The 22,875-nt window shown below is 53.7% G+C and overlaps 9 non-coding genes across 9 annotated transcripts; 5 read left to right on the top strand and 4 right to left on the bottom strand.

The window, feature by feature from the left end:
- Nucleotides 1-740: 740 nt before the first annotated feature.
- TRNAT-CGU (transfer RNA threonine (anticodon CGU)) lies at nt 741-814 on the bottom strand. Its single transcript has one exon. It is a non-coding gene; the product is annotated as a tRNA-Thr (tRNA).
- Nucleotides 815-2,366: 1,552 nt separating this feature from the next.
- On the top strand, nt 2,367-2,449 carry TRNAL-UAA (transfer RNA leucine (anticodon UAA)). The gene has a single exon. It is a non-coding gene; the product is annotated as a tRNA-Leu (tRNA).
- A 1,873-nt stretch (nt 2,450-4,322) lies between these two features.
- Nucleotides 4,323-4,538, top strand: LOC142821715 (small nucleolar RNA U3). Its single transcript, XR_012898402.1, has one exon. It is a non-coding gene; the product is annotated as a small nucleolar RNA U3 (small nucleolar RNA).
- Nucleotides 4,539-9,125: 4,587 nt separating this feature from the next.
- TRNAF-GAA (transfer RNA phenylalanine (anticodon GAA)) lies at nt 9,126-9,198 on the top strand. Its single transcript has one exon. It is a non-coding gene; the product is annotated as a tRNA-Phe (tRNA).
- Nucleotides 9,199-10,253: 1,055 nt separating this feature from the next.
- TRNAS-AGA (transfer RNA serine (anticodon AGA)) lies at nt 10,254-10,335 on the bottom strand. The gene has a single exon. It is a non-coding gene; the product is annotated as a tRNA-Ser (tRNA).
- A 1,892-nt stretch (nt 10,336-12,227) lies between these two features.
- Nucleotides 12,228-12,299, top strand: TRNAG-UCC (transfer RNA glycine (anticodon UCC)). Its single transcript has one exon. It is a non-coding gene; the product is annotated as a tRNA-Gly (tRNA).
- A 2,772-nt stretch (nt 12,300-15,071) lies between these two features.
- On the top strand, nt 15,072-15,153 carry TRNAS-AGA (transfer RNA serine (anticodon AGA)). The gene has a single exon. It is a non-coding gene; the product is annotated as a tRNA-Ser (tRNA).
- Nucleotides 15,154-17,037: 1,884 nt separating this feature from the next.
- Nucleotides 17,038-17,201, bottom strand: LOC142821679 (U1 spliceosomal RNA). Its single transcript, XR_012898368.1, has one exon. It is a non-coding gene; the product is annotated as a U1 spliceosomal RNA (small nuclear RNA).
- A 1,085-nt stretch (nt 17,202-18,286) lies between these two features.
- LOC142821690 (U5 spliceosomal RNA) lies at nt 18,287-18,402 on the bottom strand. The gene has a single exon (XR_012898379.1). It is a non-coding gene; the product is annotated as a U5 spliceosomal RNA (small nuclear RNA).
- Nucleotides 18,403-22,875: the final 4,473 nt, after the last annotated feature.

Raw genomic sequence — 22,875 nt, 5'->3', positions numbered from 1 at the left:
TGCATGATCAGCACCAGAGTCTCCAGTTGTGTCTACACTGTGAGTTTTCTCAGCAAAAGATGTGCTAATGATCAGGGCTTGCCAAGCAGCGGGGAGCTCTGCTCGCCAGCCATGTGCTTTCGCATGGTTCTGCGCTCTGCGCACACACAGATCGTTCTGCGCATGTGCAGATCGCTCTGCTCCAGCTCTTCCGGGATGTAATTACTTACATCCATGGGCGAGTAGATTACATTATTTGCAGAGCCCTGGTAATGAGGGTCTCATTTCCATGAGTCATGATCTCATTTGCATATTTTCTGACAAACTGGTTTTGCGCTGGGGTTGTCGTGCAAAAACAAGCAGCATGGAAGTTTTCTGTTTGTGCAAAACCCCCTTTTTCTGCAAGATCAGGATACCTCTTTTTAGGGGGCATAAGAATCTTGTGGAAAAAGGGAAATTTGTGCAAAAAAAATGTTCACACTGCTTGTTTTTGCACAGCAATCCCATTGGCTGAAAATATGCAAATGAGATTGTGACTCATGCAATTGAGTCCCTCATTAACATATTTTTTACAGAGAAAACTTCTAGTGTAGCTGTAGTCTCTATGAGCCTCACTAAATCAAACCCCTACATCACCTCCTGCTCTTTGCTACTATCCTATTCCCACTGTGAGGGCACCACCAAGCTCAACTGAAGGTAAAACCAACTCCAGCTACAGGTTGAAGAATGGTGGGAAGAAAAGGCCCATTGACCTGGCAACAAGGCACCACTGGGAGTTGAACCCAGGATCTCCTGCTTACGAGGCAGGCACTTTAGCCAACTAAGCCATGGTGCCCTCCTTGGAAGCAGCTCTAAAACTGTTCTACTTTATGGTGCCAGACACCCCCTTCCCATTCCAAAGTGCAGCCGTTCCCCATTCCCCTCCAGCTCTTGCTCTTGCCATGACTCAAGGCCTGCGCAGCCCAAGACATTTGATTGGCAGCTGGTACCCAAAACCTTTGTGTCAATTGTAGCAGCAGGCCCCAAAGGGACAGACCCAAGGCAGCCGCCTGGTCCTAAGGCCGGGCCTGCAGCCAGGGGGAGGGAGAAGAATCTCTCCTTTCAGCTGGAGTTGAATCAGCCACCTAAGGGCACTTGCCGAGCACCCGCTACAGGCCTCTGCTCTGCCAGCTGAGCTATGGAAGGTGCCTGGGGCAGGCTGCTTTGCCTATGTTGGCCCTCTCATGAGTGCCAGGGCAAGAGTCCCCCGAATGGGAGGGGCAGAGGAACCCAGCAGCACAGGGGTGTCACTGGCGCTTCACCCGCAGAAGCTCCCTTGAGTGATCCCGGCAGAAACGCCGTGTCTTGCTCCCTGCAGCTCCCCTTGCTGCCCTGGCAGGTGCTGCCCCTTCTCCCACTGGCCTGGGCCTGGCCTCCCTCCCCCGCCCAGCACCACAGAAAGCCCCTTGGTATGAGCCTGGGCAAGCTTAGGCCCTGGGCTCTGGGGCCAGCCCCATTGTGTGTCAGAGCCCCCTGGCCACAATGCTACTCCAGGGGGCCTGGTTCCAGGGCCTCCTAATCCCAGGGACTGGGGAGCTGGAGGCCTTTGCCCTGGAGCCTCAGAGCTCCCTCAGTGCCACCTTCCAGGAGGGGGAATCTCCCGCAGGGCCGGTGCGATGTAGGAACCTCTCCCAGGGCAGTGCCCCCAGCCCAGTCCCTGCCCCTTGCGGGGGCAGGTAAGAGATACTCCCTCCCCTTCCCCAGAGAGCAGCCCCCCAGGGCTATAGGGGGCGGATCTGGCCCAGGGCTGCTCCCAGCAGAGGTGGCTTTGATCCCAGCCTGGGTCCAGGGAAACTGCTCCCAGCTCCCAGCATGTGCGAGGTTGGGGGAGTGAGCAGATCAGCGTTTGCAGATATTTACACTTATTTGCATAATGCGGATGCAGATATGAAGGGCTCGGCAATTAGGGCAATCTGCCTGCCCGTGGTGAGTAGATTTTAGCCCGGTGCGGCGCTCAGTGCAGTGCATGCGCAGTGATATGTAAATAAAATGTTACTGGTCTGGCAAAAGTTTGTGAATGGTTTGTCTGTCCATGGTATAAACACAAAGGCTGGAAACACTGGCCTGATCCCTGGGGGCTGGCCGAATGCAAGGCAGGGAAAACACTGGGTGAAGGGAGGGGGCATATTTTCCCCACCAGGCCTTTATCCCTCGGAATCCCTGGGGACGTTGGGTTTTGTCTCATTTTTCTTCCCTTTTCCCTGCTTCCCTCTTCGCTGTAAGGAGGGGGCAGCTCTCGCCCTCACGGTGGGAAGCCATGGTACAGGGATGGGATGGGCACATGCTCTGAGAGGAGTCCCTGGGCTGTTTGGGGAGAAAAGTTTCTCATGTCTGTTTTCCTCCACACCACCAGGATGGCCGAGTGGTTAAGGTGTTGGACTTAAGATCTAATAGATGTTTGTTTGCGTGGGTTCAAACCCCACTCCTGGTAACTTCCCTTCTTTGGCAAGACATTGATCAGGATGGTGTTTAATCCTGCTGTGAGGCAGGGGACTGGACTTTGTCTCTGAAGGTCCCTTGGGCTATATCTGCACTGGTGGGTTCTTGTGCAAGAACACATCCATGCTGGTGTGTGTGAGCTGTGCTTCTGTGCAAGAGCATCCATGGCAGTGTGGATGCTCTCTTGTGCAAGAAGCCCTTTCTTACCACACTTTACTATAAAACTTCTTGCACAAGAGCGAGTGGGCAGTGTGGCCCTTCTTGCGCAATAACCGACCAGTGTAGACACAGCCTTCCAGTTCTAGTCCCAGTTCTGATTGGCTGAGCAGGGGCCAGTCACAGGAGGGAGACTCAGGACTTTGTTAAAGCGACAAGGAGTCCTGTGGCACCTTATAGACTACCTGAAGTGTAGGAGCATAAGCTTTCGTGGGCAAAGACCCACTTCGTCAGATGCATCTGACGAAGTGGGTCTTTGCCCACGAAAGCTTATGCTCCTACACTTCAGGTAGTCTATAAGGTGCCACAGGACTCTTTGTCGCTTTTGCAGATTCAGACTAACACGGCTACCCCTCTGATACTTGATTCAGGACTTTGTTGTTCTCCTTAAGTCCCAGCAAATGAGGCAGAACCAATCGACTGCTCGGGGAATTGTTCTGCTTCTCGCCAGTGGTTGTCTCTGAGCAGCTCCTGAGTCTCTCTGTGTCCCGATGCTTCTAACCCACTGGCTGAGCCATCCCTAGGCTGGGCTGTGGGGCTGTAGCTCCTTTGAGGCACTTTATTCTGATCCGTCAGGGTGTGAAACTCCAGACTGAGGGGGAGTTTCAGCATCAGGCTTCTGGGTCCTTTTCTTCAGTCCCCACCCCACTCAGTAACCCACCCCCAGCCTCTTCCAGAACAGCCTGCCCCACCTTCCCCTATAGGGCTTCCACAGGGGCCTCTGTCCCAGGGGGAATGGGGAGCCTCTGCCCCCGGCACCCACCCAGCCTGCTGCTGCTCCCACAAGAGCAGAGGATTCACCCGACACAAGTAAGTGCCTCTGTCCCCCCTCACCCCCGCTGCTGGTTTTCCCTCCTATGTAGCTTGCTGGCCTAGGTAAGGTCACATGAGACTGCTCATATCACCCCCTCAGCACGGAGCCCTGGGCAGCCGCCCTGCTCGCTCAGGTCTCAGGCTGGCAGGGCCTGCAGGGATACTGGGTTTGAATGACAAGGTGTTGGAGCAGCTATTAAAAGGCTTCTTCCTTGGCAGGGTCATTGTGCTTGTGGATTGGCTGTTTCTTGGATGACTGGTGCTTGCACATGCAGCTGGGCTTTAGCAAATCAGAACGATGCAAGTCGTGAGTAACCCAGCGCCTCTGGAAATGGGAGTGGAGTAAAAAGTACAATATTGTCTAAAAAAAATAAAATAACTTGAATAAAAATCAAAGTGTGACTAAAATAAATGACTTGAGTAAAGTACAAATACCCAAAAAAGGTCTTGAGCAGTGTAATCAAGTATTTCTACTTAGTTATTTTCCACCTCTGCCCGGCAGGCAGGGGTTCCTGGCCCCTTGCTGGTCTGTGGACTGGCAGTTTGTTACCACTGACTTAGAGGAGCCCCAGGAACTGCAGTTTCAGGAAGAAACAGCAGGAGATTTTGATTGGCTGCCAGGTGCTCCACATGCTAATCAGGAGGCGTGTTTCTGTAAACAGGGACATGGAGCATATTCTAATATACAGATTTCTAAACCTAGTGGAGTGTGTTTGAATGGGACAAGCATTTTGCTGAGATTATTTCTGTTTCACACAGATGTTGTGTGAAAACATTCCTCATGAGGAGAAAGTGAATGCAGATGAATGTGGGTGTGTAGCGAGCAGGCTGCTGTTAAGATTATGCTTTCAGGGATCATTTCTATAGTTGGTAACTAGAGAAATACAGCTGAAAGTGGTTGGTCTCGCTAGCCATGAGGATGAGTGATAGTGTTCTCTTCTGAGCATGAAGCAAGCAGACAGTGTTGTTTTAATGTAATTGTTGTCTGCTGTTGATGATTGTTCCTTCTTTCCTGTTGGGAAGCTGGAAGAAGAGAGCACAAGCTGAGTGGTTGGCTACTGTCAAAATGTTTAAAATTAGTTTTCAAGTAGAAAGGAGCAGGGATTTCACTTTATAATCCTGTCCTAGCTTTTCTTGAATTCCTGGTTTTATATGTGCTACCCTGATCCTGATGTCTTCATGTTGTTCTCTCACCAGCTTTTGGGTCTTTTTCCCTGAGCTTCTCACACTCAACTTAGCTAGTCTCTTAGATCTGCTTCATGCGTTGTTCCTCATCTGTTCCTTAGTGGCACTGGGGGAGACAGATACTAGGTGTAGCCAGGTATTAATTATCCCTTGGGTTAGTGTCTTTCTCCCATAACTTGTAGCTAAGATATTTGTTAGTAACTGGCAGAGGCCGCTGGGGCTCACCCCCGAACAGGCACCCACAGACTCAATATTGGTGCACAAGATGAAACTCACCTGCTCCTGGAACAGAAACACTGATGAGCAGTGAGGCCCCTCCCTGGCAGCACTGAGCAGTGAGAGCTGAGTGACAGGGGAGGCAGGTCCAGGGGAAGAAGGCTCCATGACTGCGTGAGAGGGAGGCTCTGCCCTGGCCAGTGGGGAATCGTTGCCTCTCCGAGGGGCCCAGGCCTGGTGGGTCATTTCCCCAGGTTACTGAGTGGGGCCGGAGCCAGTTCTGTGTTGTCTCCTTCAACAATCAAAGCAAACCAATGGATCTTGTGCAGACCTGACTGTGCTGGGCTAGTGCTGTGTGTGCCACAGAGCTTCCTGCAGGGCTGCCTACACAGCAGAGGGGAGGGGCAGTTTGAGTCACCAGCTCTGCCCCTTCTGAAAATGGCAGGTGCTGTCTTAGCAGTGAGGGAGAGGTGGGAAGGAGCCTGAAGTAACCTCTTGGGTCACAGCTGCTGTAACGTGTGATAGTGAAATAAAAGGTTAGGCAGTTGTCCAGAGGGTAAATTGACCAGGGATCTGTGGCTGGTTTCTTGGAACCAGACAGGACTTGTTCGGGGTAGGTGGGATTGGGTGCTAGGACCCCCCACCTGTGTATTAGGCCCGGGGCCATCTGGGGCATGGATATTGCTGAGGTGTCGGAGGGGTTTGCTCGTGAGGCTTCAGGCAGGCAGCTGAAGCGCTCTGAGACTGGTTTGTGGCCTATTTGGAGAGGTCACCAGTCTGGGGGCTGTAAGGAGCCCCAGATTTGAGCAATTCGCCCTGAGCAGACGTCCTCAGCTGTGCCCAGATACGGCCCGGTCCGTCACAGGGGACCATTCTCCCTTGTCCAGAGGGACAAGAACAGCCAAACAGAACATCAAAGCAGTCAGACTGGGCCATGCCAGTTGTCCAACTAGCCCAGAATCCTGTCTCGGGACAGCAGACAGTTATTAAGTGATCCTTCCCATCTCCCATTCCCAGCTTCTGGAATGAACGAGCTAGGGACACCTGCCCTGTCCATCCCGGTTAAATGCCATTGATTGACTTTTCCTGCATTAAATTATCCAATTTTGTTTTGGGCCTTCTTGCAGATTTCAGTTTTGCAACATCCTCTGGCAAGGAGTTCCACTGGGTGCAAAAATGCTTCCTTTTGGTTTATTTTTAACTTGGTTACTTATCAGTTTCATTCTCTCACCCTGGTTCTTTAGTAGGAGAAAAAATAATTTCTGCACCCTTGTCATCATCACATAAACCCCTGTCCCATTGCCCCTTGCTTGTCCCTTTCCCAAGCTGAGAAGAAGAAGTTCCATGAACTCCTGGGAGCTGCTTACCAAAGAAGAGGCATTTCCTGTGGAGAAGATGGCCAAGCCCAATCCCCTACACAGAGCCCCAGGAAATACCAATGGACATTGGGAAAGCTCCCTCTCGGGCACAAAGGCAGCACTTTTCCAATGGAGCTAATTCTGCCCCACCTGCCCCCTGCCTCCAGTGTTCCTGGCACTGCCTGGCCCAGGAGGGCTGGTGTCCAGCAGCTCTCTGCCTCAGTGTGGCTGGCTTTTGGGGAGAGCAACTAGGAAGTGGGGGAGGGGGGCTAGGGCAGCCACTTAGCCCCTGGCTGGCTCTGCCAGTAAAAAGATGATGATGATGATCTCCCTGAACACTGGAGAATGTGGGCATTGATCCCACTGCCTCTCGCATGCAAAGCGAGCGCTCTACCACTTGAGCTAATTCTGCTGCTGTTTTAAGTTTGGCCTTCTTGGAGGCTCTTCCCTTCTCCACAGGGACGTCTGTCTTCTAGGTCAGTTAGTCGTGGGAAAGGAGAAGGCTCCGAAAAGGCCACAAGGGCAACTCTCAGGAAGGAGACTCCCTGCAGCAAAGCCTTGGGCGGGGAGGGCAGCGGCAGGGTGTGGTCCCTTTGATGACCCCTGCCCAGCAGCCTGTCCCACCTGGTCATTGTCATGGACTCTCTGTGAGGTCATCACCTCCCAATCTCCTTTAGCCAATAAGATGTGGTGCTGCAAAAGGCCCTTGTGATGTCACTGCCACACCCACCCCTGCCCTCCAGGGCTAATGTCCTGCCCCAGGCAGCCCCTTTGCATGGCTGAGCTGCTCCCAGGGGTGAAAGTGACACATTTCTTACAGGGGCTGTTCTATTGGGCACCACCCTTTGGGGGGGGAGGAGGATCAAGGCAGGAAGTCAGGGGAGGGGATGTGATAGGACCGTACCTGTAAGAAATTAAAATGTGGCGTGTGGGCAGCTCAGGGCAGGGATTTGGGGAGTGTGTGAGAGTGGGGGGGTGCTCAGGGCAGGGGTGAGGATGTGGAAGGGTAGAGAAGTCAGGGCACACGCAGCCTTTGTTACTCACCTGGCTCAGCTGGCAGCTGACACTCTGTTCCTTGCTTCCCTTCTGCTGCTTCATCTCTTAGGGTGCCCCCCGCCTGCCCCGTGCTGAGAGCCAGGCCGAAGCAGGAAAGAGGAGACTGGGCCCTCTTGGCGTCAGGGTCGCACCCCCCATCTTCCCACCATCAGCAGGCACAGCCCCTGTAAGCCACTGGGTCAGCCCAGGAAGGGAGGAAGGAAATGGGGCCAAGTAGTGAGTTAGGGTGTGAGGGGCAGGCAAAGCTCATCTTGCCTTGCAGGGCCACCAGCAACAGCATGTGTCTTGTGCGCTGCTGTGGAGTAAAGCATCCCTGAGGGAGAACCCTGCCCCCAGGGCTACGTCTAGACTGGCCCCAAATTCCAGAAAAGGGATGCAAATCAGGTAAGTCAGCATAGGGAAATCCGCGGGGGATTTAAATATCCCCCGCGGATTTAAATAAACATGTCCGCCGCTTTTTTTCCGGCTTGGAGAAAAGCCGGAAAAAAGCGTGTAGACTGGCCCGATCCTCCGGAATAAAGCCCTTTTCCGGAGGATCTCTAGGAATAAGAGATCCTCCGGAAAAGGGCTTTATTCCGGAGGATCGGGCCAGTCTAGACGTTTTCCGGCTTTTCCCTAAGCCGGAAAAAATAGGTGAAGCTACAGAAGCTGACGGGGACAATCAGTGGGCGGAGGGTTATTTTTTCTCCTCCCTGGGCTGATGTGGCTAGAACTGAGGAGAAGAAAAACCTCTTCCCTTCTCCTCAGAAGATGGAAATTGCAGTTGGTTCTCTCTCTGGTTCTACTAAAGCTGGACCCCAGGACTAGACTTTTCCTTTCTAAAACCCTGGTGAAAATTGAAAGCCAATTGCTTGCAGGCTGAGAATGTGAGTTAAAGAAAGTTATCACACATCATGGGGCTTGAACCCATGACCCTGAAACTAAGAGTCTCATGTTTTACCCACTAAGCTAGCCAGGCTGTGTGCAAAAAGTTTCCTAATATCCCATCTCAGGGTAACAGGAGCCAAGTGTACTCCACTGCCTGACTCAAGGCTCTTTCTTGACCCTCATGTGGGGTTCTGGTCTGTGGAGAGGTTTGAACTCGAACCCCACTCCCGACACACCCACTTCTTTCCCCACAAGGAACGGCCCCATTTCCATCTCTCCAGGGACTGGTCCGTTCTCTGCAAAATGCTCAACCTGTTTCATTTTCTGCAGGAACGAGTGGGATCCATGCGCCCTGTTCCCCAGTGAGAGGTATGTGTCCTCTTCCCCCCTTTCCACAGACACAGCAGGCCAGGGGGCTATGAGTCTCCAGAGGCCCCTTCCTACTTGGCCTCCCACAAAGCTGGGGTGCCAGAGGCAGGCTCTGACTGGGAGACACTCCCAGCAGCCAAGCACATTTCTCAGGCAGCCCCTTCCCTGCGCAGGGGGCACAGGTCACACGCCTGGGTGAATAAGAGCTTGTGGGGACTGGCCAGGGCTTCAAGCAGGCAGCTCCCATTGGCCACAAACAAGCTTGGAGCAGGGACCAGGCATGAAGCCTTTTCCCCTACAGCAGAGAGACACAAAGGGCCCAGCAGCCCCTTCTCTCAGCTGTGCGTGGGGGCAGGGCGAGCAGGGAATCTGCCTGAGGCTTCTTGCTGCCATGTTGGGTGGCTTCATGGGCTGGATCCAGCCCGCTGGCCTGTATTGCCCAGGCCTGGCTTAGAGGGAACCCTGGCTCTGGGCTGTGGGGGAGGGGCGCTGTGGAAAGGCCAGTCTGGCCTTCCTGGGCAGGGCATGATGACATGCGGCAAAACATCCTGGACAGAGAATTACAGGCCACACAGGACTCTTTTCACAAGCAAAGTAGCTCAGTGGGGAGAGTCTTAGACTGAAGATCTAAAGGTCTCTGGTTCAATCCCAGGCTTTGGCATGCTCCAATAGGGGCTAATTACTTCAAGTTGATGGCTTTGCTTAGAGCTGTTCTCACAACCTGCACTGCAGGAGAAAAGGGGAGATGAGCTGCATCCTGGGGCTCTTCCTGCTTTCTCTTGGCCCTGGGTCTCTATCCTGCCACAGGGCAGGTACAAGGGCTACAGTTGGGGGGAATCAGGTCACACCACAAAAAACACTCCCTGTTGGCAGTGCTGGAACATGGCACCACATGAGCATGTTGTTAACACCCATGTCTCCCCCCCTCAGGGCCACTAGAGATGTCCAGCAGCTCTGATGTCCAGCAGCTCTGTCCTTGCACCCTGGGGCTGTCTGTCTGGGCCATGCACTCACACACACTGGCCCCTCCCTTTCTAGGACAGGGCTCCTGTTGTTCCTTGCTTTACTCAACCTGGGAGTTGGGCTTATCCCCAAGCAGCAGGGGCTGTGTTTACCTGGGGAGACACAAATAGGAGCAGAACCCCCTTTCCCACTTTTTGCTTGGCTTTGAACCAGGAGCCTTTTGCACATTAAGCAAACATGATAACCACCACCCCACAGAAACATGCTTGTCAGTTTTTTTCTGTACATAAACTTGGACAAATATTCTGTTACTAATTCTTTGCCCAAGGCAGAGCAAGAGCAGGGAACAAGACCTCCCCCCCCCCCAATACTTCTCTAGACCCTTTGCTCCCAACACGGGGGGGGGGGGGTGTGTGCACCTCGGGAGGAGTGACCCACATCATATCCCCAGCATTTCTGCCCTTCATGGATGGACCTTTGGGGGAGGCCCAGATGCTCCATCCTCTCACTCAACTCCTATCACACACTGGAGCAGGGCAGCGCCCAGGGGTAGGGCTCAGCCATGGGGTGCTGGGTAAAGGGCAGAGGCTGCAGGAGCTGAGAGTTTCCCCAGAGCCCAGGGACCCATAAGGAGGCACCATGCCCTGTGTCTCTCTCGGAAGGCGCAGAAAGGGATTGACTGGGGTTGGGGAGAGTGGCTCAGGGGTTGTGCAGCTTGTTGCCCTGGTTAGGGCGTGGCCAAAACACAGGCCGCGCTGTGAGCAGGATTTGAACCTGCGCAGGGAAACCCTATTAGATTTCTAGTCCAACGCCTTAACCACTCGGCCACCACAGCTGTGAAGTCAGCAGTGCCCCAGGATAAGGGAAACTGGTAAATAATCCCAGTGCTCAGGCCTGACCTCACCCGCCCCACAGAATTCACACAGCAAACCTGGCTTCCAGCACACAGGGCAAGCTTGGGGGCTCATTGCTGGGCCCTGGGGTAAAGCATTAAACCAGCCCCCTCCTGCGGGGCCTGTGAGTGTTGCTGTCCCTGCTGTACAGACAGGGCCATGGAGACAGGGAGAGGTTCACTGAATGGGCCAAGGTCACCCAGCTAGTTAGAGTCAAAATCTGCTCCCTGCCCCACCCACCGACATGCTGACTTCCTTGCTGCCAGGGGGCTGTTTGCATTGGCCTCTTTTGTTGTCTTTTCTGCTTTGAGACATTGGGACAGTTGGCCAGGGCGTCCCGCAGTTGCCATCTCCCTCTGCGCAGGTGCTGTCCAGAGCCCCGACTAGCAAACGCTGACACTGCTGTTAGGTCCAGGCCAGAGAGGAGTGTTTAAGGGTTATTTCGGAAGAAGGGTTTTCTCCCCAAATAACTGCATCTAAACAGTGTTTTTTATTTCAAAATAAAGTATTTTGAAACAGCACCCGGACACGATTATGCAAATAGAGCGCAGGATATTTAAATCCCGGTTTCATTTACAATTTTGAATGTCTCCATTTGCATCCCTCTCCTGAAGGAGACTGCAAGTGTCAACATGTCCTGGGTGTTGCAACCTCCCAGCACTCACCTGATGTTCTCTCCCCGCTGCCTGAAGACGTTTGGGAGTCCTCCTGCATCCCCTGGAGCTGCAGGTCATCAGCGTTGTCATCCTGAAGCTGCTGCCGCTGCTGCCCAGGTGTCTCCATGCCAGACTCCACAACTCTCCCTGGAGACAGGGGCTCCCCACACCCCGGGATTTAGTCCAGTTCCTCACAGTATGCACAGTGCTGCGGTGCTTCCCCAGAGCGGGACCTGCCCTCACGGGCCCTCGCACACCCCTCCCGCAATTCGTTGACCTTGGGTCTGACTTGATCTAGGATGCAGGAGGGGGGAGGTGGCCTTTCTCTGCAAGGCCATCAGCCATTGAGCCATATGTTAGATAATTTCATGGAGGTTAGGTCCATAAAAGCTATTAGCCAGGGGATAAAATGGTGTCCCTGGCCTCTGTTTGTCAGAGGCTGGAGACGGATGGCAGGAGACAAATCGCTTGATCGTTGTCTTCGGTCCACCCCCTCTGGGGCACCGGGTGCTGGCCATTGTTGGCAGACAGGACACTGGGCTAGACGGACCTTAGATCTGACCCAGTATGGCCGTTCTTATGTTTTTATGTTTATAAATGTCTGCATTCGTCCACCTGGACTGCCGCGCCTGCAAAGACCCCCCCCCCCTCGGATCACAGCTCCAAGAGGGTCTTTATCTCTGGCCTAGACACCGACAGTGCCTGGTGTTTGCTGCCCCCTGCTTGGTCCTGTGATGTGTCCCTGAAGGGGTCTCTGGGGGCTTGTGCCTGTGACATGGCTCTCCGAAAGGCTGACGTGCTCGATCTTAGGCAAAGGACCCAGAAACAACACTTTACGGCAAAAAACACAAGGACGGCTCTTGGTCCGCATCCCTGGGCCACAAAGAGTATCCAGAAGTCACTTCCCCACCTCTCCCTTGGCTGCTCTAGAGCTTAGCCCAAAGTCTGATAAACTCTACTCTCCCACCCAACCACCTCAGGGACTCCTCTTCCGCCCAGCTCCTCACACCATGGAGAGCGCAGGGCGGCCACTACCCCAGCGTCACCACTTCTGGTCTGTGCCTAATAGCTAAGAAGTTCTGCTTTACCCAAACCACACAGGCACCCTCTCGCCTCTGGCCAGCCTCATGGCAGATGTAGGATTTCCTCACCAATTTTCCCAGAACCTTTGCATGCAGGCATTGGTGGTATAGTGGTGAGCATAGCTGCCTTCCAAGCAGTTGACCTGGGATCAATCCCCAGCCAATGCAATGTAAAGAGGGAGCATCAAAGCTCCTTGCTGAGCTTTTATTTGAACCCTGAAAAAACAGGCACAAATGGGTCCTGCAGCTGCAGGCTGCCTCTCACCCCTCTTCATCCTCTCTGAGAGCGTGCACAGTAATGCAGTTCCTCCCTCACATACCCCTGCCGCAATTCCTTGCCCTTGGCTCTGACTTGGTAGGATGCGGGGGTAGGAGGGAGATGACCTTTCTTTGCTAGACCATTGGCCCAGACTATGATGGTGCCTGGTGTTTGCTGCCCCTTGCTTGATTTGATTCCCAGCCAATGCAAGGTGGGAAGGGAACAGGCAGCCTCCTGGGGGAGATCTTATTTAACCCTGAGCAACAGGCACAAGTGGGTCCCACAGCCAAGGGCTCCCTCTCACTGCTTTTCGTTGGGAGCAGCTCAAACAAAACTAATTTGGCTGTTGTGGGGTCTGCATGGGGCTTGTACCCGTGACCTGGGCATTATTAGCATCAAGCTCTAAACAGCTGAGCCAGCAGGCCCAAAGGTGGCCCCACAACAGAGGGAAGAGAAGAGTTTCCCTGCTATTGGGGAAAGCAGGCCAGGCCAAGGCCCTTTTAGCCCCTGAGTCTGTGCAGGCTGGATCCTCCTCTTACCAGTTTTCTGGCCTATTTCCTGAAAAGCTCACAGTCTTTTGCCTATTTCTCTTTCCCTGTCCATAGCAGGCAGCTAAAGGAGGGAGACAGGGGTAGAACAGTCACCACAGCAAACATATCTGTGGCGAGCACAGGGCTTGAACCCATGACCTTGGCATTACTAGCTTCATGCACTAATCAACTTTACTAGACAGCAAACCCAAACACAGCTCACAAGTAGCCCTTTTAGAAAGGCGTGTCCAGCAGCTGAAGGGATGTCTCTGCAGCTGCCAATGGCTCTTCTCTGCCAGGGCCACTAGCGACTCACTGTGATGTGGGCTGGCTAGTCCAGCTGGTTTGACATTTGGTCAAGGTGGCTGCTGGCTGGCATGGTGCACTGAGACCCAGGGCAAAGAGGCAGCTGGAATCTCTTGCTATCAGCATCTTACCTCCCAGCTTCTTCCCTGTCAGCAGCAGCCACAGCCCCTTTCAGGCCCTGGGTCAGCCCAGCAGTTCCATGGGTGGCCAGGGGAGCCCTCTTCTGTGTCCCAGAAGGACCTGGGAAAATGTGAGCAAAGGAAGCAACAAGGCACCACTGGGAGTTGAACCCAGGATCTCCTGTTTAGAAGAAGCAAGCTAAGCCATGGTGCCCCCCTCAAGCTGTTGGGTGAAACTGCTCTGTGGTCCCAGACAACACCTTTGACTCCCAAAGTGCAGCAATTTCCTTCCAGCCCTGGCTGTGTCTGCAGCTGAGATGCACAAAGGAAGATACAAGATCCCCGGGGGGGGGGGGGGGGGGAGGGGGGTCTTTGCCGGATGAACGTGCCTGAGGAAAGAAGCTGGAAGCGCAACAGACACAGAAAAGGGGATGAGGGACAGTTTGAGTCACACACACGGCAGGTGGCTCAGCTCAGCCAGGGACCTTATCCACTCATAGAGCTTCACAGCTTCTCCACCCCCCAAACCCCACCAGGCAAACTGCCCCATGAGCCTCGCCCACACCATGCTCAGGACCTGGGGATTTTCTGTCAGTTTGCCAGACCAAATAACTAACCCCCCACTGCTCTGGAGTCTCTGCCTCTCATGGGCCTTCTCATCCTCAGGTTCTGCTTTGTCTCCAGGCAGACCCTGCTCTGCTACAGCCACCTCTTGCTGTCTGTCACTCCTGGGCCTTCTAGAGTAAAATGTGCCTCTTCATTCTGACTTTGAATACCTGGGGTTTTAGAAACCCGATCTGCACCTAACACAAGCTAGTGAGGAGTCTGGACAGCTTCTGCAGCAAGGGAGACAGTAACTGCAGGGCATCCTTGACAACTATTTCAGAGAGCAAAGGAATGCAAACTATTTTTCAGTGAACAACAAGGAAACTGTCACCCCAGATGGGACTTGAACCCACTGGCTTAGGAGGCCAGTGCCTTATCCATTAGGCCACTGGGGCACACAGAAAAGCCTGCCAGGGAAAGAAATTCACCCTTCTAAATGGCCCTTCTTCAACTTTTAGCTCCTAATGAAGCCCCTTTGAAGAAGCCAGATACACAGGAAGGGCTGATCACACCCCTCTGAAAATCAGCTTTCCATGGGTATCTGTAGCTGGCTCCAAGTCATGGGTCTTGACATCTCGTCTCCCTCCCAAATCCAGGGAAGTGTCTCCCACCGCTGCAGCCTCCTGAGGCTCTATGGCCCTGTCTGTACAGCAGCGGAGCAACACTCACAGCCCCACAGGAGGGCCCCTGGCAGCCTCTGATGTTCCCTGCTTGAGCCCCAGAACCAGCCCTGTGTGAGGGGGGGAGAGGGAGGAGCAGCTCACACATGCCAAGGGGCTGGCCAGGGGCAGGACATGAGCCTGCCAGGCAGCAGTGACATCACAAGGAACTTTTACAGCACCTCAGCTTATTGGCTGGGAGGCAGTGACCTCACAGAGCAACCATGGCAACAGCCAGGTGGGACGGGGCAATCTCAGAGACCCCCATGGCCTGGCTGCCTGGAATCTCCTTTGTGAGGTTTCCCCTTGAACTCACCTCTAAGGCAGCCTCAGACCAGAGCGCCCAGGACCCCTCTGCATGACCGGTGAAATGGTTTGCCGTGTGAATTCTGTGGGTCAGGTGATGTCAGGCCTGGGCACTGAGATTATTTACCAGTTTCCCTGGGCTACTGTTACTTAGAGCTGTGATGGCTGAGTGGTTAAGGTGTTGGACTAGAAATCCAATAGGGTTTCCCTGTGCAGGTTCAAATCCTGCTCACAGTGAGGTCTGTGTTTTGGCCACAAGCCTTTCTAGAGCAACATGGTACCCAAACCCTGAGAAGAACGTGGCCTGTCCCATCAGAAAGGACACCTGGGGCTCGTCTACACTGGCCCCTTTTCCGAAAGGGGCATGCTAATTTTACAGGTCGTAATAGGGAAATCCGCGGGGGATTTAAATATCCCCCCCAGCATTTAAATAAAAATGTCCGCCGCTTTTTTCCGGCTTTTAGAAAAGCCGGAAAAGAGCATCTACACTGGTCCCGATCCTCTGGAAAAAAGCCCTTTTCCAGAGGATCTCTTATTCCTACTTCAAACTTTTTCCGGAATAAGTGGCCAGTGTTGACACAGCCCCAGGCTACGTCTAGACTGGCATGATTTTCCAGAAATGCTTTTAACGGAAAAGTTTTCTGTTAAAAGCATTTTCGGAAAAGCGTGTCTAGATTGGCAGGATGCTTTTCCGCAAAAGCACTTTTTGCGGAAAAGTGTCTGTGGCCAATCTAGACTCGCTTTTCCGCAAAAAAGCCCCGATCGCCATTTTCGCAGTCGGGGCTTTTTTGCGGAAAACAAATCTCTGCTGTCTACACTGGCCCTTTTGTGCAATAGTTTTTCGGAAAAAAACTTTTGCCCAAAAGGGAGCAGCATAGTATTTCTGCAAAAACACTGACAATCTTACATGAGATCGTCAGTGCTTTTGTGGAAATTCAAGCGGCCAGTGTAGACAGCTGGCAAGTTTTTCCGGAAAAGTGGCTGATTTTCCAGAAAAACTGGCCAGTCTAGACACAGCCCCAGGCACTAACACTGGATGCAAAGAAGCAAGTGTAATGGGGGTGTAGCTCAGTGGTAAAGTGTTTGACTATAGGCAAAAGGGTTCCTGTTTCAACTCCAAGTGCCCCCTGAAAGCTTTATCAACTTCTTTGAAACCTTTGCATCTCCAGTTGCATCTCACTCTGCATTTCTGATGTGCAGAGATTACTACAAACCCCTGGGCTGTGTCTACGCTGGGTCACTTATTCCGGAAAAGCAGCTGCTTTTCCAGAATAACTTGCCAGCTGTCTACACTGGCCGCTTGCTTTTCCGGAAAAGCAATGACGTTCTAATGTAAAATCGTCAGTGTTTTTCCGGAAAAACTATGCTGCTCCCATTCGGGCAAAAGTCCTTTTCCGGAAAAACTGTTCTGGAAAAGGGCCAGTGTAGACAGCCCAGTAGTCTTTTCCGCAAAAGAGCCCTGATTGCGAAAATGACAATCGGGGCTTTTTTGCAGAAAAGCGCGTCTACATTGGCCACGGACGCTTTTTCGGAAAAAGTGCTTTTCCAGAAAAGCATTCTGCCAATGTAGACGCACTTTTTCCAGAAATACTTATAACGGAAAACTGTTCCGTTTTAAGCATTTCCGGAAAAGGGTGACAGTGTAGACATAGCCCCAGTAATCTGTTTCCCAGCAGCCGCTGAGTTGGGGCCTACGCCGGAGGATGTTGCGAAGGCCGAGATACCGAGGCAATGTGAGAAGAGAGAACTTCTGGTTCTTCTGAAGCTCGGGGGGGGGGGGGGGGAGGAGGCCAGGACGAGAAGCAAGGGGCTGGGGCTGCAGCGAGGGCCAGCAGGCCATTAGGGGAAACTTCCTGTAAGGCAAGCAGGGTGGCTGAAGAGGGGCATCAATGGCCTAGGAAAGCAATGTGCTTTCCAGAAAATGGCAGAAGAAGCAGAAAAAAAAGCCCCCCCCAGGGACCAGCCAAGCCAAGCCTTAGCACAGAACAGGGACCGAGCAGAGAAAAATGCAAAAAACTAGCAATGCTCGCCACAGAGAGAAAAAAGAACAAGAACAGAAGCAGTAACATTTCTTCTCTGTTTGCCTTGGTCATCTGTCAGTCTATTTTTCACAGCGAGTGCCAGGGGAAAGCGCAAACGCAGTCCCCCACTACCACAAATTATGCAGTTGAGTTTCCCACATTTGGGGAAATCACAGGGGTCAGCACACCTGCAGTGCAATGGATGAGCCTCACCCTGGGAAAACCACCTTCATGACCATAGCATCTCCCCTGCCAGGTAAGTATGATTTCCACCCGCACAACCACCGCCTGCCCCCCACCGCCCAAAGCCTCTCACATCACAGGGGACGCCGCCTCGCGCACCCACACCGCCGCGCCCCAAACGCTCCCCTACTGCCCGCACCCACAAGCCCCGCTTGCCAGCCCACTCCCGCTCCCACAAGCCTCCGCTCGCGCCCACATCTGCATACGTACTCACGCCCCTCCGCCTCTCCCCCCGGGACACGCCCCTGCCTGCCTGTCTTCCCCGGGCCCAGAGCTCTCTCTCCTCTCCGGCCTGAGCCCCGCTTTGGCGGCGCTGCTGCACCCCGACTCCCGACCCCACCGGCACTCTCCCCGGCTGCGGCCCGCACACCCAGCAGGAGCTGGCTCGGACAGGAGCCGCCACTCAGGAGGCACTGGGTCCGTGCGGCTTCCGCTCTCGCCCCGACACCCCCGGTCCAACTGGGCCTGTCGCCCTCCGTAGCTGGGCGCATCCGGGCTGTGTCTACACTGGCCACTTATTCCGGAAAATCAGCCACTTTTCCGGAATAACTTGCCAGCTGTCTACACTGGCCCCTTGAATTTCCGGAAAAGCGCTGATGATCTACTGTAAGAAATCAGCCACTTTACCGGAAATACTATGCTGCTCCTGTTCGGGCAAAAGTCCTTTTTTTTTCCGGAAAACTGTTCCGGAAAAGGGCCAGTGTAGACAGCACAGTAGTGTTTTCTGCAAAAAAGCCCGGATCGTGAAAATGGCGATCGGGGCTTTTTTGCAGAAAAGCGAGTCTAGATTGGCACGGACGCTTTTCCGCAAAAAGTGCTTTTGGGGAAAAGTGTCCGTGCCAATCTAGATGCTCTGTTCCAAAACTGCTTTTAACAGAAAACTTTTCCATTAAAAGCATTCCGGAAAATCATGCCAGTCTAGATGTAGCCCCTCTTGTTAGCACTGCATAGTTCTATTTTTTGTTTTAGCTGGACTAGACTAACACAACTACTACTATTAAAAAGGTAGCACATCATAAGGTACAACATTTTCAAATAAACACAAGCATCTACAGGCCTCACTACAAAAACTAATAGTTCAGTGCTGTTTTTTCACACCATTAGGTAGCTTCACCAGAGTGAAGCCTCAAAAAATTGAGTATAAACTCTTAAATGTTCCTCTCCACAGAAATCTTTAGTAAAAGACAAAAGATTTATACAATCTGAAGAAAACCCAGAGTATACCACAGTTGCTGCAGAGGCGCTGCCAGAAAAACGGCGTCTGTTTCTCAACTCACGGTGGCTACACCGGACCGTCTGCAAATCCCCACCCCTTCTGCAGCCTGTTGCTCTGCCGTGCTGATAGCCCGAGTTTTGCATGGGAGCCAGGGGCTTTAGGAGCAAACTCTGCCCCATGGACGCGGGTGGTGAATCACTGTGCCCAATGCATCGTGGGTATGTAAATGAGCACCTCGAGGTACGCCGAGTGCGCGGAGGAGCCCAGATCTCCGAGCTGCGGCTGCAGCCCCTAGCTTGCTGCCGCGGGCTGGGCTGGGCAGCTGCTGCTGGTCCCACCGCTGTTCCGGGCGCAGGCCGCGCGCTGGTTCCCCGTGGCCCCTTGGGCCGGTAGCTTGGGGGTGCCGGGCTCTGCGCTTCCCTCGGGAGGGGCAGGTGGGCTTGGGGCTCTGGTCGCTGCCGCGTGTAAGGGCCGGGGCACGAGCCGCAGAACTGCCCCGGGGGAGGGTGGGTCAGCCACGGAGCCTACAGAGGATCCAGCCCGCCCCGCGGCAGCAAAGTCCCCAGCCTCCAACGCTGCAGCCTGCACCTGTGGCCCTTCTCAGTAGCCTGCCCGCTGTGATCGAGCCAGACCCCGGGACACCCGAGTGCGATTATTCTCTCCCGCCTGGGCCAGCTGCTGCTGCCCCCGGTTTGCTCGCGCTGTTTAAACACCTCAGTCTCCGCCCCTAAAGGAGCCGGGTTGGTTCCAACCTTCTCAGGAACGTTCACAGCATGGAAAAGAACAGGAACAGCCGCACTGGTGACGAAACCCTAGACACCCCCTTCCTATTCCAAAGTGCAGCCGTTCCCTATTCCCCTCCAGCTCTTGCCATGACTCAAGGCCTGCACAGCCCAAGACATTTGGTTGGCAGCTGGTACCCAAAACCATTTTGTCAATTGTAGCACCAGGCCCCAAAGGGACAGACCCAAGGCAGCTGCCTGGTCCTAAGGCTGGGCCTGCAGCCGGGGGAAGGAGAAGAATCTCTCCTTTCAGCTGGAGTTGAATCAGCCACCTAAGGGCACTTGCCGAGCACCCGCTACAGGCCTCTGCTCTGCCAGCTGAACTATGGAAGGTGCCTGGGGCAGGCTGCTTTGCCCAGGTGGGCTTTTGATGAGTGCCAGGGGACGAGCCCCCCATGGGGACGGCCTCCCAGGGGAGGGGCAGAGGAACCCAGCAGCACAGGGGTGTCACAGGCGCTTCACCCACAGAAGGACCCTTGAGTGATCCAGGCAGAAACGCGGCGTCTCACTCGCTGCAGCTCCCCTTGCTGCCCTGGCAGGCGCTGCCCCTTCTCCCACCGGCCTGGGCCTGGCCTCCCTCCCCCGCCCGGCACCACAGAAAGCCCCTTGGCGTGAGCCTGGGCAAGCCAGAGGCCTCAGGCCTGTCCCCTCTGAGGGGCTTGTGCCTCGGCCTCCTCTGCACTTGGTGCCGGCTCTCCCGGCTGCCCCTGAGCGCTGCTGGCCAAAGGAGGCAGCAAGGCAGGAGAGGGGGGAGGAGCAAGTCCCGCTGAGGCCGACAGCTCAGGCTCAAGCCTCCAGCCCCAGCACAAAACCTTCAGCCGGGCCCGTGTGGCTCCCTCCTGCCCCCGCACACGCTCACAGGGGGAAACGTGCCCCATGTTCCATCCCCGCGCCAGGCCTGGGCGACGGGCTCAGCCCTCCAGCAGCCCACAGGGCCTGTGAGGGACGGACTGAGAGCAGGGCCCCACTGACACCCCCCGTCCTGCCCCACTGGCCTGCGTGCGGCGCTGGCACGGGACAGGCAGGAACGGCAGCCGGAGAGAAAGCAGCTTGGACTGACGGGCGAGTCTCACTTGCTGACCAGACTCCCGGGCCCTGGGCTCTGGGGCCAGCCCCCCGTTGGGGGGCTCTTGGCCTGGCACTGGTCAAAAAGCCCACCTGGGCAAAGCAGCCTGCTGCAGGTACCATTACGTAGCTCTGCTGGCAGAGCAGAGGCCTGTAGCGGGTGCTCGGCAAGTGTCCTTAAGTTGCTGATTCAACTCCAGCTGAAAGAAGAGATCCTTCTCCCTCCCCCTGGCTACAGGCTCGGCCTTAGAACCAGGTGGCTGCCTTGGGTCTGTCCCTTTGGGGCCTGGTGCTACAATTGACAGAAAGGTTTTGGGTACCAGCTGCTGATCAAATGTTTTGGGCTGCACAGACCTTGAGTCATGGCAAGAGCTGGAGGGGAATGGGGAACGGCTGCAGTTTGGAACGGGAAGGGGGTGTCTGGCACCATAAAGTAGAACAGTTTCATGACCCCCTTTTTAAGGAGGGCACCATGGCTTAGTTGGCTAAAGCACTTACCCGTAAGTAGGAGATCCTGGGTTCAACTCCCAGTGGTGCCTTGTTGCCAGCCCAAAGGGTCTTTTCTTCCCACCATTCTTCAACATGTAGCTGGAGTTGGTTTTACCTTCAGTTGAGCTTGGTGGTGCCCTCACAGTGGGAGTAGGATAGTAGGAAAGAGCAGGAGGTACCCTAGGGGTTTGATTTAGTGCAGCTTAGCTAGACTTGCTAAATCAAGCTCTGGAAGATGGATTGCAGCAGCAATCTCCACCTGAGTGAAGACATGGCCTAATGGTGCAATTAGTTAGATGCCGACACTAACAGCCGCACTGCTGGTAACTCACAGAGGCTACATCTACACTAGAAGTTTTCTCCTTAAAAAATATGTTAATGAGGGACTCAATTGCAGGAGTCACAATCTCATTTTCATATTTTCAGCCAATGGGCTTGTTGTGCAAAAACAAGTAGTGTGAATGTTTTTTTGCACAAAGCCCCTTTTTTCACAAGATTCTTATGCCCCCCAAAAAGAGGTATCCTGATCTTGCAGAAAAAGGGGGTTTTGCACAAAAAGAAAATTTCCATACTGCTTGTTTTTGCACAACAACCTCAGTGCAAAATCAGTTTCCCAGAAAATATGCAAATAAGATCATGACTCATGCAAATGAGACCCTCGTTAGCACCTTTTTTGCTGAGGAAATCCGTAGTGTAGACATAGCTGGAGAGTCTGGTGCTGATCATGCAATAGAAGCACATTATGTTTAAACAGCTGCCGTATGAATGTACCTGAAAGTCACAAGGATCAATGATCTGTGTGAAAGGCAGGTGGCCAGTAATTAGAGCCCCAGGTATGTTGTGTGCACAAGGGATGGTAGGAATGTGCACCAGTCAGTCTGATAACGGTGTTTAGTGTGTGTTTGTAACAGGCTCCTGCCCATCTCCGGTAGATTTGGGCAACTCCTCCACCAATCGCAATACACACTAGGCCGTTCCTCCCCAGCTGGGTCTGGTTCTTGTTCTTCTGCACAGCACAGCCCGTGGAGACCAGAGACCTGCCATTGGGCTTCCAAATCACACCCTTGTCGAATGGATGGAAACAGAAACCAGACACACAGCGTGTTTGAGCTGGCTCCTGCTGAGGGACGGGTTTGCCTGGTTTATGGGCATTGGCACAGGACAGCAGTAAGGATTCGTATTCATTTATAGAATCCAAAAAATAGAAACCTAGAATGTAATGGAATTGGAGAGATAAATATTTCCATTGAATGGTCAGTTGGATTTGAAGTAACGCTCATATAATCTGTAGTCTATCACTGAGCTACACTCCCTGAAGTTTGCATTGTTAGGAGTTGAGAAGGGAACAAGAGGCTTTTGCAGCCCACACACCCCTGGGCCTGTCTCCATCACTTCTGCCTCTGCCAGGTGAAGGGAGGCCGCTGAGCCCATCATCTTTCTCCCCAACCAGGGCCGACTTTTGGGGAGAGGGAGGGGCCACTGGAGCTGCTTGGTCCCCTGGCTGTGTCCATGGGGAGGTGGCTCTGCTGAAAGCCAGACTGGTTTTCCTATTGCTAGGCAGGACCCTGCAACTCATGTTCTCTCCTGCTTTTGTAGCCTCTGTTGCCTTCTGCAGGTGTCCCTTCTGATGGGACAGGCATGTTCTTTTCAGGGTCTGGGTACCATGTTGCCCTAGGAAGGGATGTGGCCAAAACACAGGCTTTGCTGTGACCAGGATTTGAACCTGCACAGGAAAACCCTATTGGATTTTATAAGGCCAATGCCTCAACCACTCGGCCAGCACAGCTCTAAGTAACAGCAGGCCAGGAAAACTCATAAATAATCTCAGTGCCCAGGCCTGACGTCACCTGACCCACAGAATTCACTCAGCAAAACATTTCACCGGTCATGCAGAGGAGTCCTGGCTGTTCTGGTCTGAGGCTGGCTTAGAGGGGAGTTCTGCTTCCAGGTCTCCCTCCTCCTTCTTGGTCTTCTTCCTTCCTTTCCCTCCTTCTTCCTCTTCTCGTTTCCCCTTTTCCTTCTTCTCCCTGGTCTCCTGGGACCCCAGTTTATAGAGTGAAAATTGAGTCCTACTTAACCAATTATTTTAATATGATTTTACTAACCAAAGCTAACATACTATTATGATTTACCTAACCAATCA

This window comes from Pelodiscus sinensis, chromosome 31 (assembly GCF_049634645.1).
Source record: "Pelodiscus sinensis isolate JC-2024 chromosome 31, ASM4963464v1, whole genome shotgun sequence".
NCBI classification, from domain to species: domain Eukaryota; kingdom Metazoa; phylum Chordata; order Testudines; family Trionychidae; genus Pelodiscus; species Pelodiscus sinensis.
The sequence above is the reverse complement of the archived record's forward strand: the minus strand, read 5'-3'. Positions and strand labels throughout refer to the sequence as shown.